This window comes from Equus przewalskii, chromosome 9 (genome assembly GCF_037783145.1).
Source record: "Equus przewalskii isolate Varuska chromosome 9, EquPr2, whole genome shotgun sequence".
NCBI classification, from domain to species: Eukaryota; Metazoa; Chordata; class Mammalia; order Perissodactyla; family Equidae; genus Equus; species Equus przewalskii.
In genome coordinates, this window is record NC_091839.1 from 66,435,072 (window position 1) to 66,459,682 (window position 24,611).

At 40.6% G+C, this 24,611-nt stretch overlaps 1 protein-coding gene across 1 annotated transcript in view; it reads right to left on the minus strand.

Moving 5' to 3' along the window:
• The window catches only part of CEP85L (centrosomal protein 85 like), a 201,168-nt gene extending 185,331 nt beyond the window's left edge, over positions 1-15,837 (minus strand). Inside the window, exon 1 of the mRNA XM_070559325.1 lies at positions 15,679-15,837. The gene's annotated coding sequence lies outside the window, so the exon portion shown is untranslated. The remainder of the gene's footprint in view (positions 1-15,678) is intronic.
• Positions 15,838-24,611: the final 8,774 nt, after the last annotated feature.

Genomic DNA, 24,611 nt, shown 5'->3' on the forward strand with positions numbered 1-24,611 from the left:
AGAATTGTATATTTTTCTTAAGCAAGTTTAAGACAAATTTTTGTCACCTGCACTTGGAAGAGGCCTGACTAATGCTTGAGATGCCTACTCAGTGTCAGGCTGTGTGGTTAGGTTGTGTCACTGTGGATGTCCTTTCTTCCTCCATGAAGCTTGTGGTTATTAGCAGGATCAGTTATCTGGAGAGCAAGGAGGCCCTCAGCTGGAAACCCAGAGCTCAAGGGATGGGCCTGAGGTGGATGGAAACTCCTATCCCATTCTGGGTCTTAACGGCGATAAGGCCAGATATTTTGAAATATGCACTTGCAGAAACAGAGCTCAAGAGGGAAAGGAAAGAGCCCTGTGGTGGGTTAAAAGCCGAAGATGAGAAAGTTATGCAATGGACATTAGATTATTTACTTTTATGGTCTTAGTATTCTTAGTACTTATTGCCATTTTGTTATATTCTAGCCTTCAGTAAAGCTTAATTTGGTCATTAAGTCTGTCTCAGCTGAGCTAAATGGTGTACAAGGAAAAGCCATGTGCCCATGTATGGGACAGAGCATTGAAAGAAGGGCATCCGGCTTTGTCCCCCAAGGCCAGCAAGTGATACTCACAATCATCAAAATAATTCCTGAGGAGAGTGTTCAGAGCTGAGAGTTGGGACAATAAAGTACAAGCTCCTCTACCAAGAAGAGACTTACCCTCACTCACTGCTTTGAAACATCTGGGTTTTATTTCACTAAGGAAGGCGTTAATGTATTAACCAATTATACACTTAAAGTGAACAAAAATATTAATCTCCCAAATAGAAAAAGCAACAATGCCCAACTTCTTTAATCTAACAGATCTATTAAGACTTCCCACTACATTTCCAGGCTTGGGGCACAGATGGCAGTGAGCTAGGCCAGTGCAGAGGAAATGAGTCAAAATGTAGATATATTGATAGAAGAGAGCATCAGGGATTTTTGCTGGCAGGCAGGGAGAGAAATCATTAGACAGGAAGTTCTACTGCAGCTTGAAATTTTTCTCTTTGGGATGCTGGGGCATGCTCAGTACCAAAAAGCATGCCCAGCACCTAGGAACCCAAAACGCAAGGCTGAGGCTTTTTAAATTCTTCTTATCTCTGATTAGAATTGGGCCCAAGAAATGAGAATGCAGATACCTTCACAGATTGCGAAGGTGAGAATTGTGTGGCCCCAACTGTTGAGATAGGAGGAAAGCGGAGATCTCTAATGAGGTTACTTGGAAAAAACAGCTGAAATTACGACATTCAGTTCATGAACAAGAACGGTCCCATGATAAATTTTAAAAGTCTCTGTGAGAGTGAAAATTGGTCCTATTTGCTCCTCAGGAGCAGTAACAAGTGAGGGCTAGCACCACAACCTTTCCATTTCCGAATCTCATATTTAGTTTCCATTGAGTCCATTACTAATACATTTTTTAAAATTTCCATGCTCTCAAAGAGAGATGTTTTCCTCCTTAATTATTCGTACCAGCTGGAGGTTGACCCAGACAATACTACTAGTAGGTGGATGAACATTTGTCTGTCCTAACTTTGAATAACATCAAAAACGAAAACTTACAAAGAAATACTCAATTCTGAAAACAATGTTAGTGCTGCAAAAATGTATATTTTTTCTTTTGGACCAATATCTCAAAGATAATTTGAACTGGAAGATCTCTATCAGCCAGGGAGCCTCACTGCAAACAATGGAAATACACTCTGCCTGGTTTGGGCAGAAAAGGGATTTATTGAGGGGATATTGGTTAGCTCTAAGACTGTCCAGGAGATCAAGCAGGCTCAGAAGCCATGCAGCCAGGGATACAACAAAAATCATGTCACAAAACTAATTCTGTGAGGACACAGCTGCTGCTGCCACTTAGTATCAGATATCAAAGCTTGCACAGTTGACACTGTTGGCACCATACATTGGATCCCACTATGGATGAGGCTGGCAATGCTGTCCTTGGAAACCAGATGTTGTTGCTACAACCACCACAAGCAGAAGTTGCACCCTCTCTCACCATTTGTAATACTAGCTCCCAGTTCAAAGTGAGGCAGAAGAAGGGACTACCTCTTATTTTCTTTTTAATAGATAAGCTTGCACAGAACTAACCCCACATCCTTCAATGTCTCATTGGCTAAAATGGGCCCACATGGCCCTTGTAAGCCAAACGCCCATGAGAATAGAATAACCATGATTGGCTAGGTTAATTGATTCATCTGTAGGGGTATGAAGTCACATGGAGGAGCATGGGTACCTGTACAAAACTGAAGTTTTGTTCACGAGAAAGGAGAATGGTCATAGGGTTGACAACCAATGTGGTGGACATTTACATAGATCCCAAATTTCTTCACACTATGGTCCCAGTTTATGAGACCCACCCTCAGACTTCTTCCCAAAGCTGCCTATCACCAGTCCTCTGGTCTTAGTCTTTTCATGTTCATGACAATCTGACCAAACCATTTGTTACTATCCATAAACTTATCTCTCTTTCCAGGAAAAAGCAAAGATGATATACCACTCAAAGTTCTACCTACTGGGAGAATTTTCCTTCTCCACTTTCACTTCGGTGGGACTGAGTGGGACTCAGGAATCCATATGAGGCTGGTGCCAGCTTATTATGCAAAGGCATCTGTAAACTATGCTTTGTTTATCTTTTTCTTCAGTTAACTGGTAATAGAGAGCTATTCGTAAAGCCATCAGTGTTGGTCGGTGGAGAGGTGGCAGTGCAGCGTGACTAGCCATAGTAGGAAGACATCAGCATGTGAAATTTGAGCTTTCAGGGCCTGCTCAGATGGACTCATTTACATACCATTTCCACTTGGACATGTTTGACCTTATAGCTGAGTAGATCAGATAACATTCAGGTCATGATAGGTAGCTTACATTTCATATCAGAAATATGACATATTTCTATCAGGGCACAGCAGCAAGCCAAGTACTACTCCTCCAAAGAAGGATGGTTACTCATTGAAGAAGGCATAGCTTTGTTTTAAAACCTTGATGTTTCTGCTGTGAATCTTGTATTCAGTCTTTCCACACCACAGACTTTATTTGATTTTTGAGCCCCATTGATCTCACTGGGTCCTAAAAGGCCGTGTGGAAAAGCTGCAGCCTGGACCAGGCTGAAGAGTCTTCCTCTGAGCCCTACTCAAAGCCAGCAGCCTTTCAGGTCACTCAGGATAGAGCTGAGGGCACACAAAATGTGGTATAGGTTGCTTCTAAAATCCAGAGCACCATCCATCATAGTGCCTTTTTCTAGGGGTAGGAAACAAATTGTCCTTGATATTGAAGAGGATGCATTCACATGCTATACAACACAGATCCCAAGAAAATTCACTGTCTTAGCATGGGATGTATTTCCCACCTTCTGGCATGCATAGCCTTAATCTAAAATACCAGCCACTTCCACTCTCCAGAGCTCATGAGCCTCTTATCTCCAGTGTAGCCCTGAGGATGATGAGACAATCAAATTATTGTAGACGAACTTATGACACAGAGAACAGACAGTTAACATAGCCCTGAATTGAAAATATACTTCTGCCTTTTTTGGTGAAATCAAACTACTTCTGGCATCCTCTGTTTGTTGGAACAGCTTCCAGATGAAACCTGCAGCCAATATGCCATCACAGTGTATGTTGGTTTGCTGTGATAAGGTCACTACACTTGGAAGGTCATGTGTACTTGGAGTTACCACTTGACTTAGCCTACAGTAATCCCCTATTGTTCGCAAGACTCATTCGTCTTTTGCACTGGCCACTGGATAGTTAAGTGGGGATGTGATAGGAAATACAGTAGCCTCATCTCTGTGATTTCCCCAGAGATGCAGTAAAACAAATTACAGTAATTTTTTTTTATTGAAGTATAACAGAATATTTTTTGATTTACTATTTTGCCTGGGAAGTTGAGCTCCTGAGCTTTCACTAAGCCATTCCTACCGTGGTAACTTTTTTAGCCTCCACTCAACAGGTCAGGAGTCAGTGCTGGAAGTCTGCCGTTTGCTGAGGTCATCTATCCCAATAATATACCCAGAAACTGGGGAAATAATCCCGGCAAGGATTCAGGGTCCTGTTGGAATGCATCAGTTAGTGTTCTGTGTGGTGGACCACTCTAGATACTTTAAGTAGAAAGAGCTTTAAGACAGGGAATTAGGCACTTACAAAATCACTGGAAAGTCTGGAGGGGTAGGTGTCAAAGGTCACCTCCAGAACTACTGAGTTCAAGAACACAACACCAGAGCTACAATCACTAATCTGTAGTATTTTCCCTTATACAATGAATTAAATCCCTAGTAGGCTGTCATCTGTTTTGATCTCTATAACTCCATTGTATATAAAAGACTTCTGAAGATTTTTGAGAGTTGTATCATTTTGAATGCCATGCCAACTCTACTGCTATTATTATGGTCAGCATGCACACCTTGACTTTGCCAGTTAAGTGCCACTAATTGCCCTCTTCCGTCTTAGTATCCGTATTGAAGTCAGGAGCCCTTTTCACCCACAGATCATTCTCTTTCTGTCCCAGCGTATGGAGAAGAACCACAAAGCGCTTTTTGAGAAGCTGAGTCTTGCCCACATCTATGCAATTTTCAAGTTGCTGGTATAGGAAATATTTTCTGGACATTTCTTACTCCTTCTAGAGGAAGGATACAGGGAATAGGTGAGCAGTTCACATGTGTAATCTACCCCAATATTCATAACTCTATAAAGTTTTGGATTTCTGCCCTGATAATATAACAAGAAATTTCTAGTGCCTCGGGTTCATCTGGAATGGGCTACTGTTGAGCGTAGGTCAAGAGATAATTTAGACAACTTCCAACAGTTTGAGCTGGCACATTGAATCCAGAATCTCCAGTAACTGTATCCCTACTGATAAATTCTATCTGATCTATAATTGTGTTCTTCCTTCCTTGGTCTAGTACCCTCAGAATCCATTTCCACACATATTTTCCAACATAAATTAGCAGTATTTCATTTCCTTTGGTAAGTACATCTTCTGGTCCTGGATTCGGATTTATAATGGATCTCCTGAGGCATAGGGAGATCTGAATCTGCTTATGTGTCTGGTGATCTTGAAGGATGGTGGGAGTGGAATGTAAGGAGAATTGACTTGCCTTGTAAAATCATTCCCTAGACTCTCTCATGTGAGGTCATCAAGGACCCCTCAGGCTAGACAGGAACAGCATTGTCAGACAGGAAGGATTCTTTCATTGCTACAGGTGAAAAAGAAAAAAAAAAGAAAGAAAGAAACTGGCCTGAAGAGTCATAATGTTTCTCACATAACATAATAAGACTTCTAGACGAAAGGTGAGCTTCAGAAGTGGTACACGCAGGCTCTGGCCCTGCTTCTTCCAGTTCTCTTGTTCTGTCCTCTGTGTGATAGCTTTGTCCTCTGGTGGGCACCCCTCATGGTTATTAAGGTGGCTACCAGACCACGATACATCATTGTTTATGTTTGGTAGGAGAGAGATAATCCATTTCATAGTCATGGAGTACAAGTTCCCCCATTCAGAGTGGTTAGCTATCTCTGCATCAATAACAGTTACCATGGAAATGGCACATTCAGAATACCTTTCAAGATAGGGTTCCTGAACCAATCGCTAGGAAGTGGTATGGAATTAACATAGTGGCTTAACCTAATCAGTTTACCCCATACATGAAGATAGGTTGAATACCTGAATAAAGTGGAAATTTCCATTAGGAAGAACGAAGGGGAAAGGTCCATATGATATAACATCCACTGATATGGTACAACATCTATTGAGAATAAGAAATGTTTTCTCCATCCAGTAGTCAGAGAAGAATAAATATAATACAATATTTAGGTCTGATGTTTAATCTTGGAAATAAATGCATTAATATTTTTCTTTACATTTACTCTCCATGGATAGTTCTGCTTTGACATAAAAGGGCTTTCACTTTCTGGTGGAAATTCTATGCCTTTGATATCAAGTATATCTCTTGATATACCTTCACTTTTTAAAACAAGCTGACATTTTTCAAGTGTGGTGTATTAAAAATGGTCCAAAAGTTGTTTACACTTCCTTTCATCAAGAGGTGGAGTCCATTTTCTACCCCTTAAATCTGGGCTGGCCTTATATATTAGTCTGCTAAGACTGCCATGACAAAATACCATAGACTGGGTGGCTTAACTGGCAGAAATTGATTTTCTCACAGTCATCGAGGCTGGAAGTCCAAGACCAAGGTTTAGCAGAGTTGGTTTCTGATGAGGCCTCTCTCCTTGGCTTACAGACGGCCACTTTCTCACGGTGGCCCTTTCTCTGTCATGTGCATCCCTGGTGTCTCTTCCTCTTCTTATAAAGGCACTAGTCCTATTAGATGAGGGCCCTACCTTTATGACCTCATTTAACCTTAATTACTTCCTTCCTTAAAGGCTTTCTCTCCAATACAGTCACATTGGGAATTAGAGTTTCAACGTATGAATTTTGGGAGAACACAGTTCAGTCCAGAACACCTTGCCCCTTGCTTTGACCAATAGAATGCTGCAGAAGTGATGATCTGTGACTTCTAACAAGACCTCAAGAAGCTTTAGCAGCTTCATCTCTTGCCTTCTTTGGAATCAATATGTGCAGAAGCCTGAGCTAGCCTGCTGGAGAGATACAGAGAACAGAAACACCCTGATCATTAACCCCAGCTGACTGCCCATTGATTGCAACTGGGAGTAAGCCTAGTTGACACCACGTGGAGCAGAGATGAGTTGTCCCAGCTGAGCCCTGCACAAATTGCTGATCCTAGAATTGTGAACCAATAAATGATGTTATTTTAAGCCACAAAGATTTGAGGTAGTTTTTATGCAGTAATAGATAACTGATACAAGCCTTTCATGATTTCCATTGTTTCTTCATGTTCTATCCTTTTACTGCCATTTTAGTGAGATTTGGGAAAGAAGCGGACCAAAAAGTTTATTGTCACTAAACCATGCTTAATTAGAAATCAAGAAATTATATGTTATAGTTGTGTTTTTTAAAGAGTAATAACTTAAAAACTCTGTCCTATTTTAGATTAGAAAAACAGAAATAGCATACAGACCTGTATGGGAGTTGATAATATAAGTAATCGCATGCATCCCTGTAAATGTGATGTGACATCCCTGAGCAGGCACTCAGAAACTGCCATTCCACTTCTGTTTCTGGCAAATACCCAGTGAGCTCCTACCGCATGCTATTATGCCCTGTGGTGGGTAGGTAGGCTGTGGGTTGGGGGAAGGCAAGGGTGAAGATGGGAAGGTGATGGTTCCATTAATAATCAAAATAAAATTCTTAAACAATTAAATCAGATTTAAAATATGTACTTAACTCTGTCTTTATCTCGTCTTTCTTGATATGTACATCATATTCTAATGACCCCCATATCATTAGATAATATACGTATATAGTTTATGAATGAAAATGTACATATATTGGGAGGAAGTGCTCAAAATTTTTTTACTTACACAAGGAAATGATAAAAAAGTGTAGATGGGCTAGGAAGCATGGTTGCCCTTTAAGGGACAAATATAGAAGAGAAGTGTTTGTTGGTAGTGCCGTGGAGTTGATTCCGACTCCTAGCGACCCTCTGTGCAGCACAGCAGAATCCTGCCCCATCTTTTTGCACCATCCTCTCATCTTCGGGGGCTATATCAGACAATGCTCTGCTGCCATTCATAGAGTTTTCATGGCCAATTTTTTCAGAATTGGGTGGCTAGATTCTTCTTCCTGGTCTATCTTAGTCTGGAAGCTTAAATGAAACCTGTCCACTGTGGGTGACCCCACTGGTATTTGAAATACCCGTGGCTGTGGCATAGCTTTCAGCATCACAGCAACATGCAGCAACCACAGTATGACAATGGACAGACAGATGTGGTTCCCTGACCAAGAATGAACCTGGACCACGGCATTGAGAGTGCTAAATCTTAACCACTAGACCACCAAGAAGAGAAGTGTACCTGTCGTGTAATATAAACAAACACACTCTTACCTACAAGATGTCATGAAACTGCCATGACAAAGGCACTGGGAAAATGTCAAGGCCTATCTATCCATAGTAAACATTTATTGACCTGCTCTGGGCTATGTACTGTAATAAGCTATTTGGAGGAGTCAGAGACGGAATCAGAAGTTTTCTTGCCTGATCTAAAGTACATCCAGTTCTCCTGGGGTTTCCCGTTGGGGTCAGGCCCGACGTAGTAGTCGGGTCCTTCTAAGGGTTCATGCCTGTTATAATATGTTTTACAAACATCCCTTGGGCAACCCGCCTCCCGGCTCATCTTCTCAGTGGTCTGATCAGACTTGGGTGGTCTGGACTTTGTTCCGGGTTCCTTGACTCAAGTCCCCCCGGGTATGACATCAAACACCGGGAAAGCGCCTCATTTGAAGCCGAGCACTCTCACACTGAGGCATTTTATCCACCATTTGCCTGGCAGCTTCCACTACAGATGTTTTCTCATCCTTCTGGCTCTTTTCACCTTCCTTTCAGTTAGCTTTTCTTCCAAATGATGTTTGTTCAGTCTTCTGGTTTTTAAGTAGGTGCCACATCCGTTTTCATGCTTTTCCTTTACTGTTTGATTTTTCACTCTCCTTGTAGCCATCACACCTCACCATCACATCTGCCTTCTCCCTTTCATTTTTTTCCCATTCATTTATTCCATGCTGTTCTAGCTGTTTTCCTTTGTTCAATTCAGAACATCAGCCGGAAGCTTCCCCGTTGCTAAGTAACAACATCACCCACACACACCCTTTTCCACTCTTGCTCATTTTTTCTGCTGCTTTTATAAGCACATGGGATCAAATTGTCTCTGAAAGAAAATGAAGGGTGCTCCTGTCTTTGCTTCATCCGGAGAGGATGCACACCTTTAGCACCCTACCTCCTCTGATTCGATTTTGCCTTCTTGGTTGATCTGATCATTTGCCCCTGGCTGTGTGATAACACTAAAAAGGCACAGAACATCCCTTTGTGCTTGTGCACTTTAAAGATGGGAGGAAGGGATATAATTTCTGCTAAAAGAAGAATGAAAGAGAAAATGTTTAAAGTTTAGTTAGAAGGCACAGCATGGACCCATCAAGGGCCTTTGCATGGACCTCTGAAACAAATTGAGGTTTTACAAGGTTTCTATTAGGGATCCAGACAACTAGCAAGTCCCTCTAACAGAACTTCATCTTGTTTAGTTGTGAGAAAGCAACTAATGGAATGATGAGTATGATTTGCACAAAATAAAGAACAAAAATAATACGAGAACTCATCATGCATCTTTCCAAATCTCAGTCCTTGTCCAGACATCAATCAGACACGACACTTGTACCAAAGGCATAACTGGAGTTGTGTCAGCCCTTCTCGCAACAGGCTCTTAGGGATTCCAAGTTCCCTGGTGCATTTTAATAGTTTAATGGCAATGGTGACTCCACATCTCCAAATACCAGCACAGGGTAACAGAGATACTTGGACCTTAGAGAAATCTCCTTTCACCCTTGCGATGCCATAAATAATTGCCCTCCCTGTGTGAATTCCTTCTCTCCCCTTGTGCATTTATGCAATGCCTGGGAGGCCTTCCCTGAGGAGCCTGCCCCACACTGCTGCTCTCAGCTCTTTGCCCACAGTCAGCACGGAGCTAATTGGGGGCGACGGGAGGTGCCTTGTTTCTAGAATCACAGCCTTTAGGTGTGTGTCCCTGCTCTGCAGGTAACTGTTCTCTGCAAGGGAAGGACTCAGGTCCTGCCTGTAATGCGTACTTCATGCATCGCCTTAAATTTAATCAGAGGACACAGATGCTCTGACAAGGGAGTTGTTTTTAGTTTCACTTTCTAGAGAGGAGAAGGAATAGTAGTTTTCTTTGTATTAAAGTCCGAGTTCACCAGGTATCAAAGTACCAGAAGTGAAGCTTATGTATTTCCAGCACTATCTTGATCTGTAGACTGCACATTTCAGTAGAGAAATATTTCAAGAGCCTTATTCGTCAGGATCTGTTGATATTCTGAAAGTGGAGTCCCTATGAGACTGAAACCCACTCCAAGGTATTCTAAGAATGCCTGACCAGAACTGGAATTGGCAGGCTTCTACCATTTTCCTTCTAGAATCAAACTCCTTTGAGACGTTAGGTTTTCTGAGAGGTTCAGAAAATTTTAATATGATTTCAGTTTTTAACTTACAGTTATCTCAACTAATGAAACATGTCTTTGAACTTTCTGAAAGTTTTGTTTTATGTACTTCTTGCTTTAAACAACTGAGAATTATACAAATTTTTCATTACCCTTCAGGATTCACTTCTCTTTTATTCTCTTATCCCCAACTTGAGGCATCAGTCAACACCACCATGCCATGTTAGCTTCTTTTCTTCACAAATCCGTACATTTAATTCCTTTATCCCTTTCCATCCCCCTTCATCAGTGTGGTCTACAGTCTCACACTCTGTCACTGAGAAGTGTGGCACACTTCCTAGAACAGACTTACTGTCCACCCGGAATATCTACATGGTGACATATCCAGTGCCCTAGAGGCCTGTCACTTTTCTTGACCTCTCAAAGCTAATGACCCCTCTGTTTATTCAGCCACCTACAACCTCGGCCACACCCTCCACCACATGACCTGGGACTGCTTTACCTCTGAGACCTTTAGGTAAGAATTTTTCTTTCCAACCGTAATCTCCTCCTCTTCCAGCTCTCAGTTAGCTACTCTTCACACACCCCATCAGGACTTTCACTTCACAGCCCCAATCCTATTCTTTCCCTATTAGTCTCCTCGTTTCTCCACTCCTTCCCCACCCAGCAGAGATCCCATGATCCATCCTTTAACCACTCTCTCTAGTGTCTCAATACCCTTGCCTCTTATTAGTCTGGAAAATCCCCAACCTTGCATGAGTTCATCTTCATGTTTTTCCTGTCTGCACTCACACTATTGAGGTCTCCTGGAGAAATAACACGACTCTGCCAACTCTGTTGGGTGCCATTCCAACTCCATGTCATCAAGCACTGGTCCCTCAAGGCTGCACAGCAACCCTTGTCGTATCCCTCCGCATCTACTTGTTATAAAACATCATTCATTCATTCATACACGCATTCACTCATTTCCTGAATATTTGTTGAGTGTCCCCTCTATCAGCATACTGGGTCCTGAGAGATAGATGTGACCAAGACAGACAAATTCTTGGTCATCCGAAAGCTGAAAGTCTAACCTGGAAAACTGAAACCAAAACAATTCCAGAGAAGTGAATTATTTGGAGGCTAGTCTTTGAGAAGAATGGTGAATGGATGAAATATTTACCATGGTGAGTGAGAGAAAAGTTTCCTGGGAAACACAGGAGGGTTGCAGTGCAGCCTTGAAGAACCAGTGCTTGATGACACAGAGTTGGACTAGCACCCATAACAGAATTCTGTAATTTCTCCAAGAGGCCTCAATAGCCTGGGTGCAGACAGGGAAAATACAAGGATGAACTCATGCAAAGTTGGGGTTTTACCATGCTGATGAGGGCAAGAGAGTTGAGATACGAGAGAGAAACTCTATGGACAAGATAATATTTCAGATATAAAAGTGTTAATGGATTTGTAATGCCTTTTGATAACTATTGCTTTTCTAAACAGATACTAAAAGTGCAACTACTATCATACAACTGTCCAGAAAATTATTCTACAATTAAAGGGCATCCTCATACTCCAAAAAGTTGTAATTTCTTTGCATATTATTCTAAGAGATGCATGAAATATTATCTTTTGCTAATTACTAGTTATTTTCTCTTTGTTTTTTTAGCCTTGCAAAAGTACAAAAAATGAAAATAGTCTGATTTTTAAAAAATTCAAACATTATAGAAGTACTCAGAATAAAAGCGAACTCTCCCAGCATCCTTTCCCCTTTCCCATTCTCCATCCCTGCACATAAGTCTTGTTAAGAGCTTGATGTGTGTCCATACAGTTCTCCTTTCTAGGGCTTTACATACAGAAAGATGTTTGTGGTCATTTTCATACACACCTAAGTTGTGAAAACTGCATAGTTAAATTGTGATTTGGAGAAGAAAATGTAAACAGTTAGGCATACCTTGCTTTAAATAGGAATAAACTTTATTCCCTATGAATAATCACTTGGACCTAAACTTAAGCTACTTTCTACAAGCTGATGAGAAAGCTAAATGATAAAGAATATTAATGATCTAGGGAACAAAATGAAGAACTTAGTAGCTGACTCATCAGGTTGAGATGATGATCTCAAGTAAAACTAAATTTTGTTACATGCTTTTGTCACAGATTACATCGTAAGTTAGAAAACACAACAGAGAGGATCTGTAAAGATAGATAAAGACTCTACTAAATATTTTCACTATAATCACAACACTTACCCCCTGAAGTGTGAACTCTCCTTAGCTATCCGTATCAGGGGTCATGAAACATTTTTGAAATAATACAGAAAGTCATAACATATGGCTAATATAGGATTGATAGATAATAAATGGGGCCTCTTGTTAGTCTCCTCAGAGCTAATTGAACCCCTAAGAACTGACTCACTGAATTTTTTCTTTCTTTCCCACCTTGAACTAGTCATATATTTCCCACATTATAAAAACTCAGTGCAATGGCAACAAGACTTTTGGTGATGAACGTGATGTAGTCTATACAGAAGGCAAAATATAGTGATGTACGCCTGAAATTTATATGTTACAAACCAATGTTACCTCCATAAAACAAAACAAAAACTCAGTGCGTCTTTTGGAATTTGACCTAGATTTTACAATTGCTGTCTGCTTGATGAGCATGAGTCAAAAAACAGTTTTTGACAGTTCCTAAGGTTAATGAGAAACGGAAAGTCACAATATACGTATATACATGTGTAATTTTGGATAGAACTGTGCAATACATAGTCTACAGCTTGCTTCTTTCGTTGAACAATATGCTGAAATCCTTTTACACAGTACGTGCAGATTTTCCTCATTCTTTTAAACTCTTCGTTCTGTTCCATAATAAGAAAACACCATAATTTATTAAACTACTTTCTTTTCATTAAACTTCCTTTTTTGTTGTTACAAATAATGCTCTAATGGGATGCTTATACATATTGTTTCATTTACATATCTAAGTGTTTTTGTAGAATGCATCCCTAGGATTGGAATTTTTAGGTAAAAAGGACTTTATACTTTTTGTTTTATATATATTGAAATAATTGCAAGTTTTTATGTGTCAAAACGGACAAAGTATATAAAAAGTTAATTCACAGTACAGCAAATCTAAATAACCAACAATCACATATAAAGATACTCAAATTGATTAATAACTATGAAAATAAAAATTAAATAATGGGGTATCACTTTGTAGCTATTAAACCAGCAAAAATTTAAAAGACCAATAAAACCTGTTACTGGTGGAAATACGGGAGAAAGAATTGCTTTAGCTTTTTTTGGAAAGCAATCTGGTAGCATCTATTAAAATTAAAAATATATAGAGACTTTGACCAACAAACTCACTCTTAGAATCCAATCCCATAAAAATAAAAGGCCAAAATGTCAGAATACACAGACAAAGATGTTTTGGACAGCCTTCATTTCTTTCTACAAATATTTGATAAGTGCTACGTTCCATCACTTCAAAAATGAATAAGACTCAGAACCAGCCCTCAAGTTCCTCACAGCCTTTGGGGGAGACATGTAAGTGCACAAGCAGTTGGAGTTCATGTGGGAGGTGCTACGAAGCAACCCTGACCTGGGATGGACGGTTGCAAAGACTTCACTGAAAAGCAAAGATGCATGACTTTGTAAATACGGGATGTGTCTAAGGCCTTGGATTAAGTTGTGTGGTCCAGGACAGCTGAACAAGGTAAAGATACCTGGACATGGGGAAAGCAGAACCCATAAACTTGTCATGAAACAAAACTCTGTTAATGAAAGTCACAGGTACTCTAACTTTTCTTTTTTTTTTTTTAACTTTTTTTTTTTTTGAGGAAGATTAGCCCTGAGCTAACATCTGCTGCCAATCGTCTTTTTTGCTGAGGAAGACTGTCCCTGAGCTAACATCTGTGCCCATCTTCCTCTACTTTATACGTGGGACGCCTACCACAGCATGGCTTTTGCCAAGTGGTGCCATGTCTGCACCTGGGATCCGAACCGGCGAACCCTGGGCCACTGAGAAGCAGAACATGCACACTTAACCACTGTGCCACCGGGCCGGCCCCTATTCTAACTTTTCTAATGGCTGTGCGGACAGAATATGAGGTGCACAGTGAAAAAGAGAGTTACTTTTGGGGAATAGAATCAAGAATCTATTATTAAATGGTAGCCAAAAATGCTGCTTTGTTCCTATGCCTTTTAGAGACTACACTTTTGAAAGGTGTTTGTTGAATCAATAAACTAAGACATGGGAAGAGCATATTAAAAGGTTTAGCTCATATAAACCTAGATTTAGTCAATAATCTCACCTATTCAAGACTTTTCTTTGAATAGACATTTCCTCTTACCCTCCTTCCTTTCTTCTTTTCTCCTATATTCCTTCCTTCCTTCCTTCCATCTTTTTCTCCCACCATTTTTCAGGAGAAGAAAGGACTCCAGTCAAATTGGGACTCTGAATACTGTTAACCTCACTTTGACCCTATTATTTCACCATTTAACGATGAGACAAAATCATCAGCTCTTCAATCATAATTTTAAATGCCAAAATAGTGCTTAGCAATTTTAAAAGTATGAATATTACATAGGAAAAGAATGTCTACCATTGAAAACAAACAAAGAAAACACATAGTTCATCAGAAACTGGTCATCTATGACAACCGAGATTATGTAAGTAACAGATCTCAGGAAGGGATCGCCAGACTGTGGAGAAACGAGCAGCACATCTAGAACCAAGGTATGTTTTCTCCCTAACTGTTGTCATTAAAGGAAAAGACATTAGCCTGGGTTCCCGTATGGAAAGGCTGGGACCTCCCTGGAATAATGAAAATGTTCCCAGAGTCTAAGAGCTGCCTGGCATTGCTCCCATATCAACAGCAAAACAACTGCATAGCAACCTCCGTTTGTCCATTTCCTCACCCATTACAGTTTGTCCAGAGAGAACACCCCCACAGTCCCTGTCTGCTTCGTGAAGTATGTCACACAGGAGTTGAGTCTATATGCCAAGTTGAGAAGCGACACATGCTAGCATTTCCCAACACACGCTGTTCACCACGTGGGTTCCTGGAGTGCTGCCTCTTGGCTTCAGAGGAGCTCCAGCTCCCCTCCCCTCCCCCATTTCCTCTCACAAAGACAACACGCAATAAGCAGAGCGACCACGTGTGTGTGAGCTCCCAACTGGCCCGGTACCCTGTAGATCCAGTGACCTGTTTTATGAATATTAGGAAACAGTTTCCAGCTTGTTTTCTGCATTCTCAGGAGTATAGTACATAGAGTTCACAGTAACAGCAGAATAACAGTCACTTCTAAAACAAAGAAAACCAACTCTAACTGCTGCTTTGCAAGGACCATTTGCCATCTGTTTATTTCCTCATGGCAGCGCTGCTTATCAGGGACTCCAGCAATGGCACCAACGTACAAACCCAGACTGGAGTACTTTTCCTCTTTCCAGAGGGTGTTTCCTTGAACTTTCCCATCTGCCTCTGAGTAAGACGTAGAAAATATTATTTATAAAATAAGACTAGCAAATGACTCATGGTGAATAAAAATAAATCCAGGGTGCCGTTTGTCATCTTTAAGAGAAAAAAAGGAAAATGCTCCACAGTTTGGAGAAGCAACTCACTTTTTCAAATCTCCTCAAGGAACGTCTTCAATGATAGGCAGGAAGCGGGTTTGTGGGGGTTAAATTGAGCTCAAGAAAACTCAAGTGGCAAGAGCACATCCAGCCTCGTCATGCATATTCATAAGAGGCAACCTGAGCTTCCCTGTAAAACCACAGTGTGACCGTGTTTCCTGCACACGCTTCGCATCCCACGCCGCCAGGAAATGCTGTAACCCTGAAAACGCTGAGGCCTTGCCTTCTAGCTTGGTTCCGAAGAATGATCGTCCTTCACTGCTGACTTAACCCACACGCTGACTGGATTTTCTCCATGGGCCTTATGACAGCTCAAGAAGCATCCATCTGTCAGGATGCATTTTACAGCCATCATTGTGCAAGTGTGAATTTGAAGGCTTTGGCTAATAAGAAGCAAAAAGGAATATGGTCATTTATTTTCAATAGAGCCTTGGGCATTTATTATTAATACTCTAGTGGAGAAAGAGGTCAGTATAGCCTACACAGGAAGATAATTATTCTCTATATGCTCCTTCTCTTCTAAACAGATTTTCTACAACAAAATACCCAGAGGTAGTTTCCCCTGCCAGAAAACATAAATCTAGGGCCTTGTTGTTTCGGTGGGATTTAGGGAGGCATACACTGAGTTTTTCATTCATTCACTCAATAACTAGTTATTGAGAGTCACTATATGCCAGTACTGTTCTAGGCACTTGAAAACACAATGAGCAAAACAGATAAAAGTCCCTCCATCGTGAAGCTTATGACAGCCTATTGTCATGCTCTTCTAGGGAGAATGGACACCTTATTGTGTACCCATCACAGAAGGTCCAGGACCTTTTTGTTCAATTTCTTTCAAATGCCCTTGATGACCCTGTGAATGAAGAAGTTGGTGTGTGTGCCTATGTGTGCTCTATGGAGGAGAGACAAAAAAGAGAGAGAGGAAAATAAAGCAACATTGAAACACAGAGAATGAACTGAGTGGGAGATTATTTAAAAAGTGATGTGGGGCTGGCCCCATAACAGAGTGGTTAAGTTTGTATGCTCTGCCTTAGCAGCCCAGGGCTTTGCTGGTTTAGATCCTGGGCATGGACCTAGCACTGCTCATCAAGCCATGATGAAGCAGTGTCTCATATAGCAGAACCAGAAGGACCTATAACTAGAATATACAACTATGTACTGGGGGGCTATGGGGATAAGAAGAAAAAAGAAAAAAAAAGATTGGCAACAAATGTTAGCTCAGGGCCAATCTTAAAAAAAAAAGTGATAAAAAGGGGCCAGCCCAGTGGCGTAGTAGTTGGGTTGGCATGCTCTGCTTCTGTGGCCCAGTGTTCGTGGGTTCGGATCCTGGATGAGGACCTACACCACTCATTAAGCCTTGCTGTGGCAGTGACCCACATGCAAAATAGAGGAAGACTGGCACAGAGGTTAGCTCAGGGACAATCTTCCTCAAGCAAACAGAGGAAGATGGGCAATAGATGTTAGCTCAGGTCCAATCTTCCTCACCAAAAAAAAAAAAAAAAAAAAAGACAGAAAGACTTGTCATTGTGATCTAGTAAAAACACAAAAGACACCAGTACTATGGGGAAACACAAAAAAGACAAAAAAAGAACACTAGTCTGGATGGAAAAATCTGCTATGCTCTAGATTACAAAGACACAAAACATTATCAAGAGGTCAACGCTCCCCAATTTAATCTATAAATTTGACATAAGACTCAAAAAACTTTGTAATGATGTTTTGAGCTAGATAAGCTGCTTCTAAAGCAAGAAGAAAAATCTGGGGGAAAAATGTAGTGGGAGAGGGGCTAGTCCTATCAGATACTGAAATATAAAGCTTCAATAACTAAGAATGTGATACTAGCCCATAAATAAACAGAAACAAAATGAAATTGAATTAAAGCCCAGAATTAGTTCCAAATGTATAGGGGAATGTAATATCTGAACAATGTGGCCCGTTCTCCGTGAATCTGCCTTACCACCGTTGTCTACCGTGCTGCAACTACACAACATTTAAATAACATTTAAATAAGAAGAAATTATTTTTATACTCAGCTTTTAGAATCAACCATTTCTTCACAGAGAAAACTGTCTTTACAAAGTAGATCAAGTTGGTCGATGAGTACATTAAACCCAGCAAAGAAGTTTTGGTTACATAGCACAGGGAAGGAGTTTCTGACCTCAATGTTTTTAACGAAAATGTGGAATTTTTAAAGATGATCCTAGACTGAATGGGACTAATGGAAACCCGTCTTGTGTGTGGGGACTGCCCAAGGCCTAGGGGTGGCATCAAAAATGAAGACTGACTCTTGCACAAAAGAAGCTTGAGCAATTTATGGAGAGGGTAGAAATACAAACACAATTGCATGTTAGTTTTTAATTTTGACCTTTAGTGGTATTGTACAATTTTGTGCCTAAGGGATAAAAGGATGTTGAAGACAGTTGTGGGAATGAAAACATGGAAACCAAACAAACTCAGGAAAATGTCATGACAAAGGACAATCTTGAACAGTGTTGGAAAGAGATGAAATGGCATCACTTGGTAGAATGCACCAGATCAAATAGTCTGTGGATACCTCAGAGGTGGAAGGCCACTGAAGGAAGGGACAGTAAAGGGTTTGATGGCCACAGTAAGGCCATACAAGACAATAAGTTAAGTAATAAGCTGATAGAACACTTGCTGAATAGCCCTGATTTAATTTTGTCAGGCAAGTGATGAAAAGAATGTTTGTCGCCTGGTTGGGTGGTTTGCATAAGGAAGGAACTAAAAGCAGGAGAGGAAGTTATTCCCGTTGTCTAGATACGATGCTTAGGTCCAATCCAGCCTGTACCCATGAGAATGGAGACAGTGTGTGACTTTGAGAAGCTCTGTAGAGCAAGAAATCGTGGAACTGGTGATTTTCTGGACTAAATGATAGAGGAGAAAGATTTGATATGGTTAGGAACATAGGAGGCTGGCAGAAAAATGGAGACATTGACAACAATGGGAACCTTCAAATCTGATAAGAATTTGCAAGGAGGATAGGGACAGGAAACAAGTTCAATTTTGGCTACATTTAGCTGTAGGTGGCAAACAACCAACTTATAACCCCAAACTCTACTGGTCACAGAATCAAAACCTTAAGTAGAGTAAATTCAGAATTCTCAGCAAAAGAATATTTTGCTGTTTTTTTCATCATGAGGCTAAATGTTTCTTGCCATTTATGATATGCGCAAAAATATTTATGAAGGTCATGCTTATCACTGACTTACATCTTATTTAAAGAAGAGGTATCTGGTACAGATACCATTAAAAGAATCTTTCCTCCCACACCCTCCTCAATAGAGAGAAGAGCAGAGGAGCACATTTTTGGCAATCTTGCCGAGAGGGGAAACCCTTCATGCAACGTCATCATCTCCACTCTCTGTCTTGCTCCAAAGTTCACCAGCTGGTAAATTAACGCATTTCCTTTAGGTCATCATTTTGATCCTTTCTTGGCCACCAGTTATCGAATAGGCAAAATGTTGCTAGGTCACGGTGTAGACTCTCTGATGAACATCAGTGTGGGAGCCATAGTTGGGTGTGATGGAAATACAGAGTGTACCTAATCTGTGTATATGTCACAGTGTCACCTAAGAAAAGTTGACATCATTATTTTATCATTCACACCTTGTTCTTTATAACTGGATTGATTATTCTCCCACCTCATCAGGCTTGGTTTTGAATAATCTTCAGGCATTTTTTTTTCTCCCTCAAGACAAATCCTCAATAGATTTTCAAAGAATTTTGAGAATTTTCAAAAGCATGTATTATATTTTCAAACATTTTTAGCAGCAGAAATTTTATTTTCCTAATGAGAATCCCAAAGTATTAAACAGTTGACAGTCAACACTAACGACAAAGTAGCAGAAAGAGAAATTAAGAATGCAATCCCATTTACACTTGCAACAAAAAGAATAAAATACCTAGGAATAAACTTAACCAAAGAGGTGAAAGATCTGTACACCAAAAACTATAAAACATTGTTGAAAGAAATCAAAGAAGACACAAAGAAATGGAAAAATATTCTGTGCTCTTGGATTGGAAGAATTAACATCGTTAAAATGTCCATACTTCCTAAAGCAATCTATAGATTCAACGCAATCCCTATCAAAGTTCCAACAACATTTTTCACAGAAATAGAACAAAGAATCCTAAAATTTGTATGGAACAACAAAAGACCCCGAATAGCCAAAGGATTCCTCAGAAAAAAGAACAAAGCTGGAGGTATCACACACCTTGATTTCAAAATATACTCCAAAGCCATAGTAACCAAAACAACAAGGTACTGGCACAAAAACAGACACACAGATCAGTGGAACAGAATCGAGATCCCAGAAGTAAACCCACACATCTATGGACAGCTAATATTCAACAAGGGAGCCAAGAGCATACAATGGGGAAAGGAGAGTCTCTTCAATAAATGCTATTGGGAAAACTGGACAACCACATGCAAAAGAATGAAGGTAGACCATTATCTTACACCATGCACAAAAATCCACTCAAAATGGATTAAAGACTTGAATGTAAGACCCGAAACCACGAAACTTCTAGAAGAAAACATAGGCAGTATGCTCTTTGACATCTGTCTTAGAAGCATATTTTCAAGTCCCATGTCTGACCAGGCAAGGGAAACAAAAGACAAAATGAACAAATGGGACTCCATCAAACTAAAAAGCTTCTGCACAGCAAAGGAAACCATCAACAAAACGAAAAGACAACCTAACAATTGGGAGAAGATATTTGCAAACCATATATTAGATAAGGTGCTAGTATCCAAAATATACAAAGAACTCATACAGCTCAAGAACCCAATTAAAAGATGGGCAAAAGATCTGAACAGAGATTTCTCCAAAGAAGATATACAGATGGCCAACAGGCATATGAAAAGATGTTCAACATCATTAGCTATCAGGGAAATGCAAATCAAAACTACAATGAGGTATCACCTGACTCCGGTCAGAATGGCTATAATTAACAAGACAGGAAACAGTAAGTGTTGGAGAGGATGTGGTGAGAAGGGAACACTTGTATACTGCTGGTGGGTGTGCAAACTTGTGCAGCCACTATGGAAAGCAGTAGGGAGCATCCTCAGAAAATTAAGAATAGATCTACCATATGATCCAGCTATGCCACTGCTGGGTATTAATCCAAAGAACTTGAAAACACAAAGCATAAAGATACATGCACCCCTATGTTCATTGCAGCATTATACACAATGGTCAAGACTTGGAAGCAACCTAGGTGCCCATCAAGGGACAAATGAATAAAGAAGATGTGGTATATATACACAATGGAATACTACTCAGCCATAAGAAATGACAAAATCTGGCCATTTGTGACAACATGGATGGTCCTTGAGGGTATTATGCTGAGAGAAATAAGTCAGAGGGAGAAAGTCCAATACTGTATGATCTCACTCATGAGCAGAAGATAAAAACAATGACAAGCAAACACATACAACGGAGATTGGATTGGTGGTTACCATAGGGGAAGGGGAGGGGAGGGCAAAAAGGGTGATTAGGCTCACATGTGAGGGGATGGGCTATAATTAGTTTTTGGGTGGTGAACATGATGTAATCTACACAGAATTCAAAATATATTATGATGTACATCTGAAAGCTATATAATGTTAAAATCCAATGTTACTGCAATTAAAAAATAAAAGAAATTAAAAAATAAATAAATAGTTGACAGTCATAAAGCTCTTTCTAATCCCATCTAAAATCTCAGGGGTTGATGGAAAATATGTTGTTCTGTGTCAACCCCTGAAGTGTCTGTGGAAATGCAGGCAAGTCCAAAAGAGAACCCAGCATCTCTGAGCACCAACAGACGAGCATAGCTGCCCAGTGAGATTGCACTCAAGAGCCAACGTTATATGTGATCCGATGTGCTTTTAAAAACATTAGCCACACCTTGTGGTACATAAAAGCGCAGGCTTTATTTTTTTTGTTTGTTTTCTCTTATTTTTTTATATTTTGAGGAAGATTAGCCCTGAGGTAACATCTGCTGCCAATCCTCCTCTTTTTGCTGAGGAAGACTGGCCCTGAGCTAACATCCGTGCTCATCTTCCTTTATTTTATGTGGGACGCCTGCCACAGCATGGCTTGACAAGCAGTGTGTAGGTTGGCACCTGGGATCTGAACCGGCAAACCCCGGGCCAATGAAGTGGAATGTGTGAACTGAACTGCTGCGCCACTGGGCTTGCCCCTATCTTTTTTTATTGATGTAACTAGTTTATAACATTATATAAATTTCAATGTACATCATTATATTTCAAATTCTGTGTAGACTACAGCATGTTCACCACCCAAAGACAGATTACTGTCACTATACACATGCGCCCTTTTATGCCTTTCTCTGTCCTCCCTGCCCCCATGCCCTCTGGTAACCACCAATGTAATCTTCATATCTATGTGTTTGTTTTTGTTGTTGCTGTTGTTTTACCCTCCACTTATGAGTGAGATCACATGGCATTTGACTTTCTCCATCTGACTTCTTTCACTTAGCATAATGCCCTTAAGGTCCGTCCACGTTGTTGCAAATGGCAAGATTTCATCTTTTTTAATGGCTGAGTGGTATTCCATTGTGTACATATGCCACATCTTCTTTATCCATTCATCTGTTGATGGGCACTTAGGTTGTTTCCTGGTCTTGGCTATTGTAAATAATGCTGCAATGAATGGAGGGGTGCAAATATCTTTTCAAATTAGTATTTTCACGTTCTTTGGATAAGTACCCAGAAGTGGCAGAGCTGGATCACATGGTAGTTCTAGTCTTAATTTTGGGGGGAATCTTAAAGTCAGACAGACCTGGGTCTGATCCTGCTATGTGATCAACACGCTACTTTGCCTCTTCAAGGCTCTGTTTAAACATCCGTGAAATGGATATAATAATACTCATCTTCAAATGTTGTTATGAGGGGGAAATAAGGTAATGTGAATAAAGAGTTAGCGGAGTGCCTAACATACAGTGAGTGTTCAAAAATGGTAGGCAACAATAATAATTATAATAGTGGTAACAACAATAATAATAATAATAATTGCCTTACCTTGAAAGTATAATCACCATAGTGGTAAGAAGGCCCTGTGGGGTTGGTAATAAGTTCCAAGCCGGCTAGTCTGACCGAAATTCTGGAATCTCTAACTCTCCTAAGAGAAAGAGCATTAGCAAGCAAGGCATTAAGGAAATCAAGATGCCACCTATGGATAAGGCTCTTCAATGAAGACCCTGAGTGGACTCCCTATGATCTTAGAAGAACTTGACAGCCAAACTAAGCATCTTCTTTCTGTCAGGATCCTGGACCCTTCTTCTACAGAATAGACATTGTCTTACTTTAAGAACCTCTGGGGAAACAGATGCTACAACTTCCCTTAATGATATGCTAGTTCAGGCATCAGTAACTGCCCCCTTAGTCAGTCTTCAGTGCTAATCTAAATCCTCTGTGCTCTAGTCTTAGGCCAGCCGTCTCACCTCTAATTCAGATTTTATGGTACTCGTACTGGTATTGAACCAAATTACAGCTAGAAATGTATACACATGTGTTCATATGCGCTTTCCATGTCAGCATATGCTCTTGATAATCAGCTGTGATGAGTTCCCATGCAGGAGCGTGGCATTGTTAATGTAATCGGAAACACATTAGCAGTGTTTGCTTAAAGGCGCAGCCCAAGTTCATCCTTGACAATCGTCACACTCTGACTCGTGTGACCTGAATCAGAAATAAGCAGCATTTTAAAAGCCAGCAAAATGGATGAATGGTCCTCTGAGTGGTTTCTGCAGAGTTTACTGCCCCTTGGGCCAAGCTGCATCCCAGGGCATTGGTTTATTCTCTGGAAATTGACTTTCCACCCACCTTCTGGGAGATCTCAGCATTTTGCATAGTGTCTGGGATCAAACAAACAGCAACAAAAACAAGTCCCCTGAAGCTATCACCAAAGAGCAAATGACTTTCCGTTCTTTACCTTTATGTGTCAGAGAAGTACCAGTCCAAGGGACACTGCTTTGCTCGGTGGATCAGAAAAGCAGTGCTAGAAAGGGACTCAAGTTGCACAGTAGCATGTGCCCTGACGTCTTCCTGGCAGAGCCAGGCCAGCTGCCAGAGACCCTGAAGACTCTACAGTTAGACTCGCTCAGGGTTTCTGAAGAACTTTTTTTGAAACATAGTCTCTTGGGTACTGCTCTCCCTCCAAAAAAAGTGGTAAAAAATGTTCAGAAGTACTGAATACAAAGAAGAATTAACCAAAAGCCAAGGAGGCATAAGATTTATTTATACGGGTCCCGTCCAAAGCCCTACACCTAATTTATATTCATGATTTTGTGTGGCATGGACCGCAATTCCCCGGATCACTCTGAGACCCACTTTCCTCTGCTACATAACAAGATTAATAACACCTTGACCACACCCAGGGATCCTCTTCCTAAAAGGGCCACCATTTTCTGAAACACATACTGTCTGCATATAATGAGAAACCCATTCCCCTCCAAACAGATGAAATTGAAATCCTCCTGGAGTGAGCTGAAAGACAAAGACAAGAATGACAACAGATCTTTAAGGTATATTCTGGAGCCCTCTTGGGGTTCGGGAAGAGAGGATATTGCTCTGAGGCTTTGAGGTTCCCTGGCTCCTCTGCTCAGGATCCCCTAGTGTTTTCTGCCATCTCCCTCTTCCTCCCAAAAAAGTTTTGAGGAAGGATCTTGTGGCAGGCAGAGTAATGGCCTCCAAAGGTGTCCGTGTCCCAGTCCCTGGAACCTGTGGATATGTTTGTTGTGTTAAGTGGCGAGGGGAAATTAAGGTTGCAGAAGGAATTAAGGTTGCTAGTTAGCTGATCTGGTAATGGGAGAATATTCTGGATTGTCTGGTTAGAGCCAACATAATCACAAAGGCCCTTGTAAGTGAAAGAGCGAGGCAGGAGAGTCAGAGT